The sequence below is a fragment of the Mirounga angustirostris genome, unplaced genomic scaffold, assembly GCF_029215605.1.
Source record: "Mirounga angustirostris isolate CCGP_5_RB_7025 unplaced genomic scaffold, mMirAng1.0.hap1 SCAF_13, whole genome shotgun sequence".
Lineage (NCBI taxonomy): Eukaryota > Metazoa > Chordata > Mammalia > Carnivora > Phocidae > Mirounga > Mirounga angustirostris.
In genome coordinates, this window is record NW_026991721.1 from 8,105,164 (window position 1) to 8,124,576 (window position 19,413).

The 19,413-nt window shown below is 59.8% G+C and overlaps 2 protein-coding genes across 4 annotated transcripts in view; one reads left to right on the forward strand and one right to left on the reverse strand.

Moving 5' to 3' along the window:
* MACROD1 (mono-ADP ribosylhydrolase 1) overlaps nucleotides 1-19,413 on the forward strand; it is a 147,935-nt gene that overhangs the window by 47,609 nt on the left and 80,913 nt on the right.
* Nucleotides 1-19,413, reverse strand: part of FLRT1 (fibronectin leucine rich transmembrane protein 1) — a 73,206-nt gene that overhangs the window by 5,998 nt on the left and 47,795 nt on the right. Inside the window, exon 2 of one of the 3 annotated variants that reach the window (XM_064576252.1) lies at nucleotides 5,721-6,658. The exons of 1 other annotated variant lie outside the window; for it this stretch is intronic. The gene's annotated coding sequence lies outside the window, so the exon portion shown is untranslated. Of the gene's footprint in view, nucleotides 1-2,724; nucleotides 3,087-5,720; nucleotides 6,659-19,413 lie in introns of those variants that run through there. One more of the 3 variants, XM_064576253.1, reaches the window with a different exon arrangement.

Here is a 19,413-nt window from a genome sequence, read left to right on the forward strand (position 1 = left end):
TTGCACCTTTCAGAGATGCCTGATGGATAACCAAGAAGCAGTTGGGAGGCCGAGACCCAAGGCCTTTCCCTTCCCCTGTCTGCGGGCCTCATCCATCTTTGCTTGAGCTTCCCCTTGCCGCCCCTTCCCCAAGGCTGCGGCGAAGGGCAGGGCCTGGGGGTGGAGAGGAAGAAAGCATGCCTTCCTGGAGGAGCCTTTAATTGCCCGGGTGCCAGGTGGCCTTTTTATTCCTTTGTTGTGTGTTTGACAGTTTGTGTGGCCATCAAATTAAACCCAGTAAACGCCCGTCTTCTGCAGGGTCACTTGTGCAGATTCTGCAGACTTCAGCATGATGGGAGTTATGACCTGCCGCCTCCGTGACTGACAGCAGGATCCTTCCCTGGGGGCTGGGGGAGGGAGCAGGGAGGTGGCTCCAGCTGGATGGATACAGACCCCCATTCGCCAATGGGGGACCCAGGGCATCATTCTTGGGGCTCTCCCTCAGTCACTAGCTCCTGCCAGCTTCCGAGACAGAGAAACTTGCGTTCGAGTCCTGCCTCTGCCACGTCCAGGCTCCCAACAGGGACTCCTTGTCAATCGCTGTGATGCTGGGCTCCCTCCTCCTTCACTTGTGCATCCTCAGCCCCACGCCCCAAGCTATGGTGGACACACTGATCCTACAGTGGGGCCCTCCTGTTGTGACCCCAGGCTGCACCAGCCTCTTTCTCGTGGGGAGCTGTCCAGGCCCAGGGAGGGGGGTGTGAGTGGCTGGAGCCCACAGCTCAGCTCTCGCCTCGGTCCCCCTGGAACTCTCAGCTGCAGCCCAGCCCTGGTTCCTGAAGGCCCTGACCTCCCTTGTGCTGCTCCCTCTGGGCCTTTGCTCCATGCTGTTCCTGATCCTCGGACACCAGCACACCCTCCCCCGCTCCTGCCATTGCCTGGCCAGTTTCTGCTCCTCCCCAAGACCTCAGTGTATAGAGCCCCCTCCATGAAGCTTTCCCTGACCCTCTGCAAAGCTGACCCACTTCACTGGTGGGAAATGTTTATCTGCCAACTGGATGGAGGTGCTTCCCTGTTGGAGACTCCCGGCCTGGTGTCTTCCCCAAATCCCATTACGCTGGGGCTGCCAGAGGCCCAGGGACTTCCATGGGGGGGGTCACCTTGGGAGGGAGAGGCTGGAGGGAGGGTAACACGCAGGGGGCAGCTGCAGGACGGAAGGCCCAGCACAGGCCCTAGCATGCTGGACAGGAGATGGTACTGCTGCAGGTTCTCAGGGCACAGTTAGATGTGAGCACACCAGGGGGCTGAGCGTGTTTCTGGAAGGAGCTGGAGGTCCCAGGTGGGAGAGGGAAGGCAGGGCAGGCCTCTTCCCGCCCCCAAGCGCTGGCCTTCCTTCCTGTTGGTTAGTGAGGGCAGCTCATGTGGGGATGTCCTGATGCTGGGTCCCCCGAAGTGCCAGGCATGGTCTCAGCCCCCACTTTAGGAATCAGAGAATTCCAGATGGTGCTGACTCCGAGAAGGAGGCGTGTGAACTAGAATCAGGGAGGGGACAACAAAACTAGGTTTGAATCTGGCCTCACTACTCCCCAGCTGTGTGACCTGCAGCGACACGTCTCTGGGCCTCAGCTTCCTCATCTGTAACGTGCTGCTGGGAACCCCACTCTCCTGGGAGGACGACAAGAGAGGGTTTGTGCAGAATGCCCAGCACAGGACTGGGTGGTTCTAGAAAGAAGAGCTGCTCCACCTTGTCCCGGCGAGGGACCCCGAGGTACTCCTATGACCCACTCAGGCTGCCCACCTGTCTTGGCAGAGCTTCTGAAACGATGGAGCCAGGGAGCCCCTCGCCCTCCCCTTTTCTATGCCCCCTCTGGTCCATCTCTTCAACAACAGGAGTTCATTGTGTTTGCCCTAAGCCTTGCCAGGCCCCCAGGTCCTTCCCGGAAGGGCCCGAGGTAGGAGCAAGGTGTACAGATAGGGCAGGCTAGGGATAGAAGCAGTTGCTCAGCCCTGAGGGGGTAAAGCAGGAGATGCTGGCCCCAGGAGCCGTGGTCTCCCCTGCCAGGCCGGGAGCTTCACCAAGGCTAGATCGCTGCACACCTGTGATGAGTCCTCAGCAGACCTTTGTTTAAATTAATGAGGGCCCCCCTCCCCCCAGGGCCTACCTGGGCTCAGTCCCCAGCTCCACCTACTGAGGGTGGCCTCAGGTCTCAGGCCTTCCTCAGTAAGATGGGACCACAAATGATCCACCTCCCTGGGCCTTGTGTGAGGATAAGCTACGGCTGTTTTCAAGCTGAGCAGAGGGCCTGATGCAGAGTGCCCTACACAACAGGGGACCATGCCCATCTTAGCAGTAGGCAGCGCTCCAGGGCAGGTCCAGATGGGAACCGCGGGCCCAGGGGGAGACCCTGGGACTTCTGGGTGAGTGGGCCTTTTCCAAGCCCTAGTTCAGGCCCAGGCCAGTCTAAGCCCACCGGAGTCACCTCCTTCGGGCAGGGGGCCGGCTGCCCTGACCCTCAAGGCCCTTCCGAGCCTGCCCTGCACGACTCTGCCCCAGCTCTCATCCACTGGTACCATTGATAACTTGTAGTAGAAGGGGAGCGGGGCCGGGGGTGGAGGGTGGTGGTAGGGGATTCTTTTAAAACCTAAAGTTAATTATTTTTCTAATTTTGTGTTGCATGCATTATGCATCAGTGGTTCTCACTAGTGGTAATTGCAGACAGGTATGCAAATCCACTAAAAATGTACCTCGAGTTCACCTCACCGCGTAGGCCGCCTGGGCGGTGCCGGGTGCCGGGTGGCTGGATGTCCTGAACTTCAGAGAATGCAAATCCCTTTAAAAAACGAGACTTTAAAATTGTGTCTTAGGAGGTTAATTATATTGATAACAGTGTTCGATATTAAACTATTCAGGGCCGGGAGGGGGTGGGGGGATGAAAGGAGACACGTGTAATTTTGTTTCTCCCTCTCTCCCCACATTATTTAATGAGATATTCCTGCACCTGATATTTCTGTCTGTCTGCGTGCATTTTTTAGTAAACCTGCCTAGACTGAGGCTTCATTCCTTTGGGGAAGGAAAAAAAAAAGGAGAGGGCAGGGGAGTTTCAGAAGGTAGAAGAGGGGCTTGAGGGCCTTCATTGGGGGGGGCAGAAGGAAGGGAGGGGGTAGCGGGGAGGGGACCCCGGGGTTTGTAGGGTCAGTGCTGGTGGCCTCTCAGCAGTCAGCAGGATGGGGGCAGCCAGGGGCAGAGAGAGAGGAGTAGGGTGACCAGGAGAGACGGGGGATGGTGATGTTTATTGATCACGAAGCAAAGGCTGAGAGCTGGCCGGAAGCAGGCTGGGGGTGGGGCCCCCCGGTGGGGCCCCCCCGGGAGCTGTGCAGCATCACCCACAACACAGGCCCTGCTCCTTGAGAAATCCCCCCTCTTTATTTATCCCGAGTTGATTGTCCAACCATTCCCACTAGAATGTAAACTCCCCTAAGCCAGGATATGTTCTGTTCCGTTCACTGGCCCAGCAGAGAGCCTGGCATGGGAGTGCTCATAAGCATCTGGTGAATGAATGAATGAATGAAGACGCCAAAAGGCAGGCCCCCCAATCTGAAACCTGGAAACAGGCAGTAGCAGAGAAGAGGGAGGCTGGCCCCCCTTTAGCCCCAGCCTGGGAGGGATAACCACCCAGGCACCCTCAGCACCACGGCCCAGAGAGGAAGAGGGACTGACTGGTCTGAATTATGCCACCGGTGGTGGGGGGGCCGGACACAGACCCAGGCCTTGGACTTGCTGTCCAGTGCTCTTCCCTGCCCCCTCAGCTGCCCCCTTCTCGTCTCCTCTGACACGGGGAGGCTGGCCTGGCACTGCCCGACCACAGGTCTACCTCCAGGCCAGCCTCCCATTCCTAGAGATGGCCCGCAGGGACGCACGAGGGTGGACCCCACCGTCAGGACTCCGGAATTGGGGAGTCACGGGGCCTTGGAGATTATCTGCCTTTCACAGGGGAGGAAAAAGTGAGGCCCAGAGAGCAGAAGGGATTGGCCCAGCAGCCACGGGCACCCCTCCCCCCGGCCACCTGCTCCAGCCTTGGCACTGAACTCTCAAACCCTTTCCCAGAGGACTGGCACAGAGAGGGTGGTGGTGCACAGTGTCTAACTCACACAGGGACTCGTGGGGGCTGCCTCCCCCACCTGCAGGTCTGTAGACCCCTCCAGCCCGATGGGGTGGGGCCCATTAGTGGCAGTAGTTGGCCAGGGAGGGGCCCGCTGCGTGCTGGGTCCTCCGTGACCCCCTCTCCTCTCCAGCTGGCCTGCGCACCCAGCGCACAAAGGGGAGCACGTTTAGGGAGGGAAAGGGATGTGCCCAGGGTCACACTGCTCACAACAGGAGGGACAGGGCACCAGCTCATGTCTGCCTGGCTCCTCTGCTTTGGTTCTCTTTGCTTTTCTGCCTCGGGATGGAAGGAGGCTCCACAGCTCACCAGAGGCGGAGCCCTGCACTGAGCAGGTTCTCCATAAATATTAGGGGCGCAGGCCTGGGGAGCGGCCGTGGGCCCCAGGAATTGCCCCCCAGCCCCTCCTAGGGGCTGGGAGGTGAATAGGGACAAATGACGGGCCATTGGGGGATGTGTGGTAGGGATGAGGGAGGGGAGGCCAGGTGAGCAGGGGCCGAGCATGGGCTCCCTGCGATCGTGACGCCTGTCGGCCCCGCTGCTGGGCTGGCACGCCTTTATAATAAATAACAGCAAATAGCCGATCCGCAGGGCATCTTTCACGCCGGTGGCTAATAACACGGCTATTAATGCCCCCGCAGACGGCGTGCACGTCGCGCCGCGCTGACGAATGTCCCGGGCCCTGGCGCAGTCATAAATCAGCCCCTCTCCTGGGGAAGTGTGCAGAGAAGTGTCATTTTCCATCTTGGTAATGAATTGGGGCTTCCCTGCCCTGCCCTGGGCACCGCCGCTGGAAGTTGCCTGGGATTTGTGTTTGGGGAGGCACAAGCCCTCCCTCCTGGCCTCTGGGGAGCCGGGAAGAGTGGGGCCCCCCCTGCCCCCCCAGGCAGGACCCAGCTCTCCACCTGCCCAGCCCTGGCAGTTCCGCAGCTCGAGTGAGGACGAGGGGGCGCTTGGGCCTGCGGTGTGATCTTGGGACACTTACTGCCCGTCCCTGGGCCCCCAGCATGCCACACTCACCAGCAGAGGGGCTGGACTGGAAGCCAGAACAGTGATGCCCAAGGGCCAGCAGGCGCAAGGTCTTGGGTGGTGGCTTTGGCTCAGCCCCACCCTTGGTCCTCCTGGCCAGGGCAGGGGCGGGCCTGGACAGAGAGACTCTCTCCCGTGGGAGGGCAGCAGGTGCAGTGGCCAGTGTCACCAAAGGTCCTGCCTGCCCCAAGGCCTCACGACTGCCCCCTTTGGGCAGAACTCAGAGGGGCTCAAAGTAAGACCCCTGCTCTGGAGCAGCAGGGTCCCCATGGTGGGGCAGCAGTTTACTCCAGAAAAGCCTTATACCCTGGTCCCATCCACCCTGGGGTAGAGCACGGCCCCCAGGTAGCAAAAGACCTCTCCCTTGGCAAGCAGAAACTGCTGGTTGCCTGACTGCCTGTGGGGGGGTGGGGGGGCAGAGCTGCAGACCTGGGGAGCTCTGTGATGCCCCAGTGCAACCCAGCTGGAAAGAGAGCAGGCCCCAGCTGTCTCAGGCATGAGGAGCCACTGGGCCTTCCTGGGCCACCCAGAGCCCCTCTGCAACTGCCTTACCTCCTGAGCTGCAGCCCCGGAGCCTGCTGGGTCTGGCTGGGGTCTCTGTTCTGGATGCTTCCGGTTGAGGTGGGCCTGGACACACTCACATTCCGATCCCGCGGCCCTGGCATGCAGGTGCAGGCCACAGAGCTGGGGTGTTGCGTGGAGCTAGGGGCACCCCGGGGAGCGGGCAGGACCCCTGTGCTCTGCTCTGCGGGGCTCCTCGTGCTCAGACTTGGCTGCAGGGCTGGAGTAGCATGCTCTGTCCCACAGGCTCCAGGCGCTGCTGGCCTCTCCCCCCGGAGTGAGGGGCGTGCATGAGGGGCCTGCAGAGGCACCCCCTGCAGCCCCGGGACTCCCGTGTGCTGCCCGACGGTGTTCTGGGCCCCTCCTCCCCAGGCATGCCCTAGAGCCTGGTGTCCATCCTGCCAAGGTGGCCTCTCGCTGTCCTCTTCCAACTTTTGCCCTTTTGTCTGTTGGCCGCCACCTCCTCTGAAAGGCTTCTGCGTGGCTTTTACCCCCTTTTCTTCAAGTTTTTTTTTTTTTTTTTTTTTTTAAATCCCTTTAAGTCACTTGGCAGAATGGGCTCCGGTGCAGAGAGCGGTCTTGCGTGACAGAGCTGAGAGGGAGCCACTCTCCAAAGACTCGGTATTCCTGCCACTCAGGCTGTGTCTCCAGGGGGAGGGAGGGGGTCCATTACCCCGCTGAGGAGTTCAGATGTTCACCACGGGGCTGGAGCTGCTGACATGCGCCGCTGAGCTGTCAGGCCCCACATGCCTCTCTTTGGAAAGATGTTGGGAGGGGCCGGCGGCGCTCAGTCCTGCTTGGCTTCTCCTGTTTGTCGAGAAGGTTTTCTTGCTGGGGAGGTGGGGGGGAGGGGCGAGTTATTCCTGCTTCACCCTCTGGTCTTGTCTGTCCAAAAAGGAGTCCTGCTCACCCACTCCCTGCCTCCTCACCTGCCAAAGAACAATACAAGTGATTAAGCCCGGGGAAATTAGGAGCCACACAGGGACGGGTGGCCTGGGCTGTGGGCCCCCTCTCCTCCCATCCCCCTGGAACCCTCGTTCTTGAACACTGTTCTCCAGTGAGCCGGGAGGGGGCGGGGATGACTCCCTATCATCTCCCTTCTCTTCTCAAATCCAGACAACAAACAGGGGGCCATGCAGAGCACCCTCCTCAAAGCTCCCCGGTTTCATTTAGCTGGGGATGGAAGGACCGGAAAGAGAAGCAAAGTTCTGAGGGCTCCTGGTCGCACAGGGGCTCCCTGCCCGGCCCAGCGCTGGCTGGCTCCGCTTTCCCCCAGCACCTGCTCCTCTTGCGAAATGTCATTCAAAGGATCCAACTGGGCCACCGCGGCCTCGGCTTCCAGAAGCAGCACTGCCTTTCACCGTGGGAAGCAGGAGCAGCAGGGAAGCGGGGAAGTTGGGTCTCAGAGTCTCTGGCCTCCCTCCTGCAACCGCCCCACTTCCTAGGCCAGGGTCAGGGCTCCACGCCTCTGGTGTGCTCGAAGGCCATCCTCCCCTTCCACAGAGAGCTGGGGGGCAGGGCTGGCTGGTCCTCAGATTCCAAAACAAACCCCCAGCCCTCCGATCGCCTCTCACCACCTCTCATTAGCGTGGCGTGCTGAAGCCCTACGATGCCCCGGTGTCCGTATTCCCCCTGCAGGAGCCCCTCTTTGGAAAAGGGCTTTTATTACACATCTGAGAGTGTTAGCTCTGGTTTGAAATCGGATCCAGATGGGCTCAGCTGCATCTGGGTACTCTCCTTTGTCGGGCCGAAGGTGGCTGATTTGAGAAATGCTTGCTGTCTGGGGTTGTTACAAATAAAAACAAGGATCTTTAGGGGTGCGTGTTTTCATAAGCCTAGAGCCCAGACTGGGGCAGAGTGCGCTACACACTGGACGCCCAGCCTGGCAGGGGCACACGGGTGACGAGCGTGGAGTGCCGGCGGAGGCTGATGGGGTGACAGGATACGTGGCGGGGGGGGTGGTCCTTGGGACAAGCCTCCCCAGAAGGAAGGGGGTACAAGACGCAGCAAGCCCCATGGATCCTGCGTGGCCAGGGCCTGCTATATACCCAGGGTGCCAGTAGGTAGGAGGGGTGGGGCCCCTCCAAGGGTGGAGGGGGGTGTTGGGTAGGAGGGGAGGCGAGGACAGTGCCTGACAAGGGGTGACTGCCGGGCTGTGGCGCGAGTTCTTACTGCTATTACCCCCGCGTGATTTCATCCAATTATAAATTGTAATTTCTCTATGAAAGCGAGAGATGGAAACAGTCCAATGAGGTCATCTGCCTCCCTGGCCAGGGCGAGGAAATTGTTTTTGTACTGCTGGGGGTGGGAGTGGAGGTGGCGGGGCCTCCGTATTTCAAGAGGATGGTGGCAGTGTCCTCGGAGCCCAGAGGCTCCAGCCGGCCATGGCTGCTGATCCCCCGCGACAGAGAGAAACGGCCTAAGAACTGCTTTTGAAGTTATGAATCGAGGAGGGCGGCTTCATCCTACCAGCACTGGCCCCTTTTCCCAGTCCTCCTACCAGCCTCGAGAGCCCCACAAAGCACAGCCCCAGAATGCCCGAGCGGGCTCGCTCCAGGCCCTTCCCCCCCACTGCCCCCGCTCCTGCAACATCGGGTCGCCCTCCTCCTTGGGGGGCCTGGTCACACAAACCTGTAGTGTCCTGAAAGGAGTTGTCTCCCTGCTTCAAGGAAGGGATTATCTCTGCTTGTCTGAGGCAGATCCCCCAGTACCTGGCTTAGTGCCTTGCACACGGTAGATGCTTCATAAATGCACCCGGTGACCTCCCCACTCTCCTTTCTCATTTAGAAAATTGGGGTCTGAGCAAGGCTCTTGGTGGGGCCGTCTGACTTCGTCCATCCTGGGGTGGGCCTGCTGGCCGTGCCTGGGAGGTGGGAGCTCTTCCCACGTGTGGGTGCATCCTGATGACTGTTAGTAGTCACCTGTACTCACCGAACCAAACAAGGCCCAGGAATAAATATGTAAATGTGCCCTCCTGGCAAACATCTACCGTCCCCAGTGGGTGTGCGATTGGATCGAGAAGGCCGAGGCCACACAATGCAAAGTGAGTGCGGCATGCGGACCTTCTATGTGGTCAAACGGAGCTAGGATAAAATGAATCTGTTCAGTCCAAGGGTTCAGCTACGGGAGCCCCCCGCGCCCCCGTCAAGCCACTTTGGCCAGCTCGTAGGTACGCCCCCTACAGGACATTCTCTGCCCACCACCCCTTGCCACGGCCTTCCCTGCTTCCATAGGCTCCAGGTCTCTGCTCCGCCAAATGAACCATTTTTGGGGTCAACATAATAAAAGCTTCCATTTGTAAGTACTTGAGATGCTTACAGTTTTACTTTTTGTTATAAATAATAACATCATAACTGTATTAAAAGAAATCTGAAAGGGGGAAAGAGAGCCAAGTGCACGATCCCACGTGTCTACACCATTCCACTTTGGCCGGATCTGCCCATACAGAGATACCGTCTGCAGGGGGACAATGCACCTTTGCCTTTTCCAGGTCATTTCTGCTTTGCCATCTCCCTTGAGCCTGGGGACAACCCAGTACAGCTGTTAGGGCAGAGAGGACCATGGCACTGAAAAGGGGGCACGTGTCCAAGCTTGCACAACCTGCATGACAGCCAGGGCCTTGAACCCTGGCCCAGTCCCCCTCTCTCTGCATGAAATGGAGTCTCAGTATAACAGAAAGACGCCATCAACCAAACCCACAGTGGCCCCTGGGCCCACTGCCCCAAGGGAACTGGGTTTTCCTGAGGCCCTCTCGTGCAATCATCCATCCATCTATCCATCATCTACATATCTCTCTATTCATCCATCTCTCTGTCCATTCACCCATCATGCATCTGTCCATCCATCCATCCGTGCATCAATCCCTCCCTCTCCCCATCTCTCCATCATTCTGTCCATCTACCTGTCTCTTTCCATCCGTCTGTCCATCTTTCCATCCATCCATCCATCCATGCATCTGTCACTGCTCCCTCCCTCCATCTTCTATCCATCCACCTGTCCATCTTTCTGTCTGTTCCTCTCTCTGTCTCTCCATCCGTCCGTCCATCCGTCCACCCTTCCCTCCCTCTCTCCCTCCATCCAGCAAATATGTACTGCGTCCAGTCATGCTCCTGGCACCATACAAGACATTGGGATCCAAAGAGGAGCCCCTGTCCTCCAGGAGCTCGAAGTCCAGTGGGGAGGCCATTGGTTTGCAGAGGGCCACGGTGTGAGACCCACACTGGGCCCTATGGGAGCAAAAAGCCCGCCTTGCCCAGCCTGGGAGGGTGGATCATGGAGAGCCTCATGGGGAGGTAACACTGTGCTGTGGTTCTGGGGTTCCCCAGACTCCCATGTCGTGATAGTCACATGTGAACTCAGTGGCAAGCTAGACGGGGGCAGGTGTGGCTGGGTCTCCCCCAACCACCTCCCTATCCTGTCTTCTAGGGCCCTGGCCACACCTTTGGACCTCAGGGCTCCCCCCACCTGCCGCGAAGTGGAAACACTCTCCAGCTTCGCAGTTCCCAGCTGCCCTGAGGATCTGTTCTCACTGATACTAATTCCTATATTAGCAATTAGCCCTCCTGCTCCATTTCAACCTATGGCTCTTAGGGATGGATTATTATGTGTGTATCATTAATCAGACGCCTGGTATGTGCTGCTGGAAACCCAGGTGGGCTTTATGGCTGGTGACTTAGGTCGAGTGGCATTTTAAATGAACAAACCACCTGCCTCCCCCTTTCCTGGGCAGAGGTGCCCTGTGGCACAGAGGGCAGAGTTTAGATCATCGCAAGCAGGTCAAAGCTGGTGCAAGCTAGGAGACACAGGGTTTTCTTTTATTCGGGACTTCCAGGCTGAGGTCAGCATCTGTATCCGACCTGTATACATGAAAAGGCTCTTTGTGACTCAAACCCAGAGTTTGTTCTGCGGCCGCTGACTTCCTCCCACCAGGATGGCCATCCACAGGGCCTGTTCCTCTCCCCGCATAGTGACCACAGCGTGTGGGTCACTCCTCTCTTGTGGCCGCATGGACCTGGGAGCTGTCACTGCTGTGTCCCTCTCTCTAGGGGGCAGAGGGCTGGGGGCCGGGGCCACGGGGCAGGGAGAGCTTGTCCATTTGGGAGAGAGCTTTTCCACTTGGGAGTATGGACTGCTCCTGTAACAGAGACTTCACAGTAGGGGGTGGGGCAGGAAGGGCACTTTGGGGCAAGGGAACAGCATATGCAAAGGCTCAGAGTGGGAGGGCTGGTGAGAAGGCTGGTGTCCCAAAGCTCTGAGTTAGTGGAAGGCAGTGATCTGAGCTGAAGAGGGAGATGGGATTCTGGCCTGCGGGGGAGTTTTGAATCTTCTGCTGAGGGGCCTGGCCTTCATACCGAGGGTAATGGGGAGTCAGGGAATGTACTCAGGCAGGGTGAGGCATGGCGGGACCTTCGTGGAGAGCTGGAAGGTGCTGGGTGAAAGAGGGACCCAGTGAGAAGCTGGGACAGTGTCCCCAGGAGCAGGGGTGGGGGCCTGGGCTGGGAGTAGGGAACAGTGGGGTTCAGGGGAAGGGGCTGGCTAGGCAGTCTCCCTGAAGACAGGCCTGGAGGCTGAGTGGGTTCCTGCCCCCTTCTGCTCCTTGCTAGAGGGTGCTGGACTGGAGCAGCACCATGCACAGCCAGCCTGTTGTGGGGCTCGGAGCCTGCCTGAGCCGGGGCGAGGGGCGGGGTGCATCTGCGTGCCCGGGCGGGGACAGCAGAAGGCCTCTGCAGGGGGCGTGTTTGGAGGCTCCAGCTCCGCCCTCTGCACTGAGAGACGGCCCCACCCTGCCCCCTTCTCACTCACTCTGGCCCCCAGGCTTGGCACTGCAGCATGGCACCCCATAGCAGGTGAGAAGAGGCGGAGGCGAGAGAGCCTGCATACGCGGCGCGAACCCCAAGCCTCCACTCTGCTAATTAAACCGCTTCCTGACAAAACCCAGACTTTGGCGGATGGGTGTGGGTGCGGGAATGGAAGCCAGTCTGTGGACAGCTGCAGGAGCCCTTGCTGCCTGGCCAGCAGGCCTGGACCGCTGCCAGCACCCACCCTCGCAGACAGACCCCTGGGGAAGGGGGGTGAGGCCGGTCGGGGGGCAGGCAGTGCCCAGAGCAGAGAAGCCAGCAGCTCTGGGGTCCAGGGGGCTGCTCTTCTGGGACAGCTTCTCGGAGAGAAGACGTGGGACTTCCTCCATGGGATGTCCTACTCTCCCTCCCTCTCTCCCTCCCCGTGTGTGGGCTGAAGCCAGGATCTGGGGAGCAAGGGCAGCTATGGCCAGAGGCGGCCTAGAATTCACTCCTGTGTCCTGGTGCTGGGCTGGCGGAGCAGCCCAGGGACCAAACTGGCCCAGACTCTTGGCACCTGCTAGCTGTCTGCCTGCCCCACTGGGCCTGGCCGCACCCCCCCGCCCCCCCATCTGGGTGGTCTGGAGGCCTGGCTCTACCAGGCCCCCACAGTGCAGCCGAGCAGTGGGGGACCTGAAAAGACTGCCGTGCGGGTACTCTCGTCCCTCAGCGGCAGTGAGACAGAAGAGCAGGCAGGCATCGAACGGGGCCTCCTGCACCTGGAGTGCTCATGCGCCTTGGAAGTCTCCTCCGAGCAGGGGCGGGTGGCAGGAGGAACCCCCATGCCCAGGTGAGCTGCAAGGGTGGGTGGGGGGCAGGGCCAGTCTCAGGCAGCTAGGCTCAGTGGGCTCGGGATGGCTGCTCTCAGCCTCTGGAGGGGGAGGCTTAAGCAGGGCGGAGGAGGGGTGGGAGCACATCACCCTCCACAGGCCTGCCCCTCTGCCACAGGGAAAGGCACAGTGGCTGGCGCCTGCCCGCACACAACAGGGGACAGGAATGGAGGCCCAGGCCTGCTTGAGGCTCTTTGCACCCTGCCCACTGGCTGCCTGCTGGCCTGGCCCTACCCCGCAGGCCTTGTTGTAACTCAGCTCCCACACACACAGGTCTGTACCCAGCCCCGGCGGATCCCAGGGATGATGAGCTTGGTACTGCCAGCAAAGGCCAGACCTTTCTCGGGAAATGGGTCCGCTTTTGTTAGCAGAACAGGGGCTATGCATTCCCCACACCTGGGCCCTTGGCTGAGGTGGGCAGTGGAGTCTGGAGGCAGGAGACCTGGTTTCCCCCACCCCCGGCCACCCATGCCTCTGTGCTCTCACATGGGGCCTGGCCGCTCTGGCTCTGAGACGGGTCCTACGTGGCCGATGTGCGGGCGCTCTGGAGCACCGGTTGGAAGCATTTTGCGCGTGTGTCTGGCAGGCGTGGGGCCTCTGGTGGTGGAGGGGAGAAGAGGGGAGAAGGCCCTGGAGCTTTCAGAACCCAGGCTCTGCTCAAGGGGTTGCAGCTCCCCTCCTCTGCCCCCTACTTCCCTCAGCCCACTCCCCCAGTCTCAGATTCCTTCGGGAGCTCTACGCCATATGGTAGGGGCTGTAGCCTCACTCTCCGGCCGCTGTGTTCAAATGCCGGTCCTCCAGGGGCGCCGGGCTGGCTCAGTCAGTTGGGCGTCCGCCTTCGGCTCGGGTCATGATCTTGGGATCCTGGGATCGAGCCCCATGTTGGGCTCCCTGCTTCTGCCTCTACCTCTGCCCCTCCCTGCTTGCTTGTGCCACAAGCTCGCGCTCTCTCTCTCAAATGAATAAATAAAATCTTAAATAAAAATGTCAGTCCCGTGAAGACCTCCAGCACTGACCACACTGAAAGCCACAAGCTAGAGATTCCAGGCCATGCACTTGGGCCGTCCAAGGTACCTGGGTGCAGCTGGCCAAAGCTGCCTTTTCTTCCAGAAGTCTCCACTTCCCTCCTGCCGGCAGTACCAGCCTCCAGCCCCCAGGGATAGGCGCCCTTTCTCCTGGCTCCCCCGGCTTTCCCGTTTCCCTGAACCACGGAAGTCCGTGCCAAGGGATTTTCATCTCCGTGTTGGAAATCTCCCACCCCTCCCCTCCTTCCCGTAAACACGCTCTCCGGCCGAGAGCAACACTGCGCGCCCCAGCCGCGCGGCCAGACTTGGTTAATATTTACAGCGAGTGGCTCAGAAAGCTATTAGCTTCCTTTTCTTGTTAATTGAAAGAGGAGAAAATGGTTGTAACACTTCAAAAGGACTTAAAGCACAGTCTGAGAGACCCGCTGAATAAGGAGGAAGGGAAAAAAGAGACCATTTAAAAAAAAGGAAGAAAGGGAGCCCACAGCTCAGGCGCCCCGCGAGGGTGGGCTGGTGCTCCTTCTCTGCCTCGACAGACGCCTCGCTTTCCTCCGAGGCTTCCTCATTGCTGCTTATTGTATCCTTTCCTTTTCATTTGGGAGCCTGCCTTAAGGAGAAAAGGAGGAAGGAAAAGGGTTCGAGGTGCACTTTGGTAATAACGAGGCTCTTTGAAGTTGTGGCTAAGGAGGCCCCTGGCCCCTTTGCTCCTGGAGCCTGTGGGGCCTGGCCTTGCCCGGCAGCTGCAGGCCTGGGGGCTGCCCTGACCTGTGGCCACCAAAACACAGGCCCTCACTGCGCAGGAAGCAGGCCCAGGTCAGGGGCCATTGGGCTAAAGTCATTCCCAGGCCCCTGACCTGGGTGTACCCTGGGGGAGGCACTTGGGCCCCACTCCCCTGGGGCCCCAGGGGCAGCCAAGAATGCCGTGGTCATGAGAGGGGTGGGCGACTTTCTGAATCCCAGTAGACGAGGAGCTGGCGGTCCAGCATTGCCAAGCCTCTGGCCTCTGGCCTCTGGGGTCAGCCTCCCCAGCTTCCTAGAAATAAATGATCCTTCCTTCTGCACCTGCACGTTCAGCTTCTGGAGTCAGCTCCATGATGTTAGTAACCAAACAGCTCTGCCAGGTCCCTTGCGGTCAGATGGGGGCAGACTGGGTGACTCAAGAGGTTTTCATTTGGGAGCCTGTCTTTCAGTTCAGGCTGACAAGTGTCCCCTCCTTCAGGAAGTCCCTGGCTTCTCCAGCTCCCCTGGCACCCTGCTCTCTATCAGCCTGGCCTTCTCTGTGTCTGCAGAACAAGGTGGCTGACTGGAGCAGACACGGAGGGGCGCAGCTCCTGGGTCTGGACGGGCTGCGTTAAAGGTGGTAGTCATGTCCACCCTGCTCCCTCCCTGCTTCTGCCCCCATCAGACCAAACAGGAGCCCTGTTCGGTGCTGGGCCCCACAACAGGCACAGTCACGCTGCAGGGCAGAGGCCCGGGGGGGGAAACGGGGCCCGGAGGGTCTGGGGGCAGGGACTGAGGGGCTGTTTGAGGAAGACAGCACTCTCCTGTCCTTGGCTTTCTGGACAGCTGACCCAAAGAAGTAAGACCAGACTGTTCTGGGAGGACCAGGATCTAGAAGGACCAGGAAAGGGCGCCTGGGTGGCTCAGTTGGTTAAGCGACTGCCTTCGGCTCAGGCCATGATCCTGGAGTCCCTGGATCGAGTCCCATGTCGGGCTCCCTGCTCAGTGGGGAGTCTGCTTCTCCCTCTGACCCTGCCCCCTCTCATGTGCTCTCTCTCTCTCATTCTCTCTCTCTCAAATAAATAAATAAAATCTTAAAAAAAAAAAAAAATAGAAGGACCAGGAAGGATGTACTGGGAGGGATTCCACTAAGGAAGAAATTGGTAACAGAGATGCCCAAAGGTGGCCCAGACCACCGCTGAGAGGAGGCGCCAGGCCCAGGCTGGAAGACCCCTGAAAGGGCAGGGGGGCTGGATGGGGATGAACACGTCCGGCAGGGCCTGGCCACCCTGAGGCCTGCTTCTGCAACCAACGCTGTCACCCCTCTGACTGACCCCTGCTCAGCGTCCATCCTCCACGGGGCTCCCCCTGCCCTGGCCCTCACACGGTGCACCCTGGATTCTAATTGTCTTCCCCCCTTCGGCTGTGAGCTCTTAAGGGTACAGACCATGTCAGCAGCAGTGACAATGGCTGGGCTAACGTGACGGAGATCTGCGGATGGCCCCGGGCACACTGAGCTAAGTGCTTCGTGTGGATGATGCAAAGCCTGTATTAGGTCCGAGGCAGGCAGCATTCATACACCCTCTCACTGAACCCGCAGGTCCTGTTATGACCATTTAGATTTTCCACCTGAGGAAACAGAAATATTCCAAAGCCCGCCCGGTCACACAGTGGGTCCATCATGGAGCCCGGATGCAAACCCACTCTTGTCTCGGCTCCATGCCCGTCCTCTGTGTCCACACCAGCATTTCCTGGGCGACCAGGGACTAGTGGGCTGTGCTCACACCGGTGGAGGCTGCAGGCTGTGTGCCCTCCCCAGGTTCACAGGGCCATGAGCATGTCATTTATTTTTTTCTAATTTACTTATTTGAGAGAGAGCGAGCAAGCGCTCGTGCATGCGGATGCAAGCTGGGGGAGGGGCAGAGGGAGAGGGAGAGGGAGAAGGAGGAAGCAGACTCTGCATTGAGCACAGAGCGCACCTCAGGACTCGATCCCACGATCCCGAGATCAGGAGCTGAAACCAACAATCGGACACTCAACCGACTGAGCCACCCAGGTGCTCCCCATGAACATGTTAAAGGCTCTGAGAAGTCCCGCTGCAAAGATACCAATTTAACTCTGTTCCAGCAGATACCTGGTAACCTCCCAAGATTCACGTGTTCTTCAAAGCATGCTTTGGGAGACGCCTCAAATGTCCATTGAACTAGTCTTTGGTGAGCACCTGCTGTGTCCCAGGTAGTGGTCTGTGGTGGGGACATGCAGTGGCTGAGGACAAGTGTGTCCCTGCCCTTGGCCTCCCAGCACCTAGCTCAGTGCCTGGCATGCAGTAGGCGCACACAAATTCAGCATATGAGAGCCGAATGAGAGGGGGGAATGGATGGGGTAGAGGAGCCGGGCTGGGGCCACATAGCCTGGCCAGACAGTCCCTGCCCTGAGCCACCCCTGTATTTCTTCCTCCTCTAATCCTGGACCCGCTGCCGGCGCCACTGGCCATGCTCAGCCTCAGCCGTCCCCATGATAAGGGCGTCGAGGCGGGCTAGAAGCAGCCAGCTCCTGGAAGGCCCACCGTGCCCCCTGGGCAGGTCGGAGCCCTCAGCCCCCACCCAGGCCCCCCGCCAGGCACAGCCCCTCTTCCTTTCCCTTGCAGCTCTGTGGCTCCGGCCTTGACATTCTAATCACATTCCCCCAGCCCTGCCTGGAATACTAATTCTCCCAAGATGAAACCATCCGTGTTTAATTTTTTTTAAAAGCCAGGCGGAAAGAAAAGGCAAGAAAAGGGGAGGCTTCGGTGGATGGAAGTTGGAGCCCTCCTCAGAGCTTGTTCAGAGCTTCCCCAGGCGACTGGCCTTGAGGATGTGTCCTGCCACCAGCCACCCCGGATGGTCACAAGACCCCCGACGAGGGCCAGGGACGGGCTGGCCCTGCTCAACCACACCAGCCAGCCCCGGACCATCCCCTGCCCCTCATATAGGCCAAGGAGGGGGGTGGTCCCACTTTCTGGTGAGTAGGGAGCCGAGAAGGGGCCCAGGCAGGCCTTTTGAACACACCAGGCCATGCTATCGGCCCTGGCCCTCAGGAGGGAGCCCCTTTAATTAAGAGTGGGCAGCCAGGCCACCTCTCCCCGTCCACTGTCTGCAAGTTAGGTTTCTGCCCAGCTCCTGTCGGAAGATGGAGCCTGAGGCCTCCCCAGGTGTGGCTGGGGTCAGCGGGGGTCAGAGAGCGGGCTGGAGAGGCAGGAGCAACATGGGAGTGCCCAGAGCGGGCTCGGTCTGAGAGAGAGGCCAGAGGCCATGTGGCACAGGGAAGAGGGGCTGGACAGCAGGGACAGGGACAGTGCTTCAGCGCTGGGTGACCTTGCACGAACCCTCCACCGTGCTGGGGCTCAGCGGCCGCCCTAGGGCACTAGGGTTAGGAGGGCTGTTACCGGAGGACTAGGTGGTCAGCAGCCTGGAGTCAGAAGGGGGTTGTCGGGCCCCTCAGGCAGCTCCAGCCCCTGTGTTACTGGGGTCCCGCGTGTGAGATCTCCGGGCATCAGTTCCGTATCCCCGAGGTGGGGTAGTGAGGGAAGCACCCTCAGAGGCCTGTGGTGAGGACTGCAGGCAGCACATAGGACCAGCCCAGCACTCCGCGCACCTATGTAAGTCAGCTGTCGTTACTGTCACCCGCGAGACAAGCGCACTCGGTAAAGCTGCCTCCCCCACCTGCCCCGGGCCCTTGGCCCCCACACCAGCCCGGCCCTGGGACGGGAAGCTTGGTGCCGCCTCCCTCGCAGCATCCTACTTTCATGTCCTAATGTCCCCAGAGGGAAGAATGAAATTGTAACGGCAGGAAACATGACAGAACATGAAACATGATGAAATCAGCCACGTAAATTATGAACTCCGAATCATAGCCCTGCTTCTTCCGCAGCAGGCTAAATGCTGCCAAATGCCCTGCAGGCTGGAGGCTCTTCGTGGAGACCACGGGGCACCCTGCATCCCCTCCGCTGGGCACTGCGAGTGTCGGCTGCGGGTGGCTTCGGCTGCCCCACCCCCATGCACTCCCCCTCCCGGCAGGGTCCCCGACACAGACCCCTGACTGGCTCAGAGTCAGAGCCCAGGCCCTGCCTCCGTGAGATACTACTCTGCTTCACTTTCTACTTCCATTGGATGAGACTCTGGCCAAGGCCACCGCTGGACCGGTCCCCATTCACTCCACCCCCCGCCCCCCCATTAGGTTTTCCCTGGGAACTTGGGTGCAGGACAAACCCCGAACCGTGTTGGGGAGAGACCCACTGCTTCTCCCGGCCCCATTTTAGTCTCACGACACCCCTGCCACAGAATGTGGGCCTGATCGGTGGTCAGGGACCAGGCCTGAGGTTACAGAGCGCCTCCCCTCTGGTGGCGCCTGCCCACAGCCTCCTCGTCCCCCTCCTCCCCAGCCCCCACCCCCGGCCCTCACAGCCACCTGTGAGCGCGCAGCTGGTACAGGGAGGGGGACTCCTGAGCACACGTAACCACATTTTGGCCACCTCCCCTTTGCTGCGGGGGCTGCGACATAAATTATTATCGACCCGATGCCGGCTGGGGCTGGAGACGAGATGGGGAAATAAAGCACTGAGCTCAATAATTGTGCCCTGCTGCCTGAATTTACTCATTTGTGGCTTTCCTACCCACCGGGAAACGCGACGGTGAATTACTGCTGACTATTAGGCCCCTGGATGGAAAAACACCCTCGGATCCATTTCCCCAGGACAGGCAAGGGCTGGAGACCCGCACGCTCTCCCCATGGGCCCTGTTGGGTCCCATTTGATTTTTCCCAGGACCTCTCCTGTGTCGAATCCTGGTCCCACTCCACCAGCTCGAGGGTTCCTTTCCACGTTATAGATGGGGAGACTGAGGCCCAGAGATGGAGGTCGCCGCAGGCCCTGGTTTGCCTGGGACCTTCCTGGTTTCGGCACAAACCCTGGGCACCCGGACATTCAGCCACCCCGGTCTCACAGCTGGTAAACAGCAGAGTCAAGGCGGCGCCCTGCTCTTTCTGACCTAGAGTCCATGGGTGCTCTCAGCCGACAGGAAAGGCCACCCCCTTCACCGTCACCCACCCACCGTCGTCTTGTTCGGAGGTCTGCGGGACTTCAAAAGGCTGTGCTTGCTGTCCCTTCATATCATCCCCCAGCCTGCTGTGGGGCCAGGAGCCTGCTGGTCACCTGCGGACTCCCGCACCCTAGCTTCTGGCTGCGTCCGGCCACGGGGAGCCCCAGCGGCCCAGAGGGAGGGAGCCTGGGTCCCCT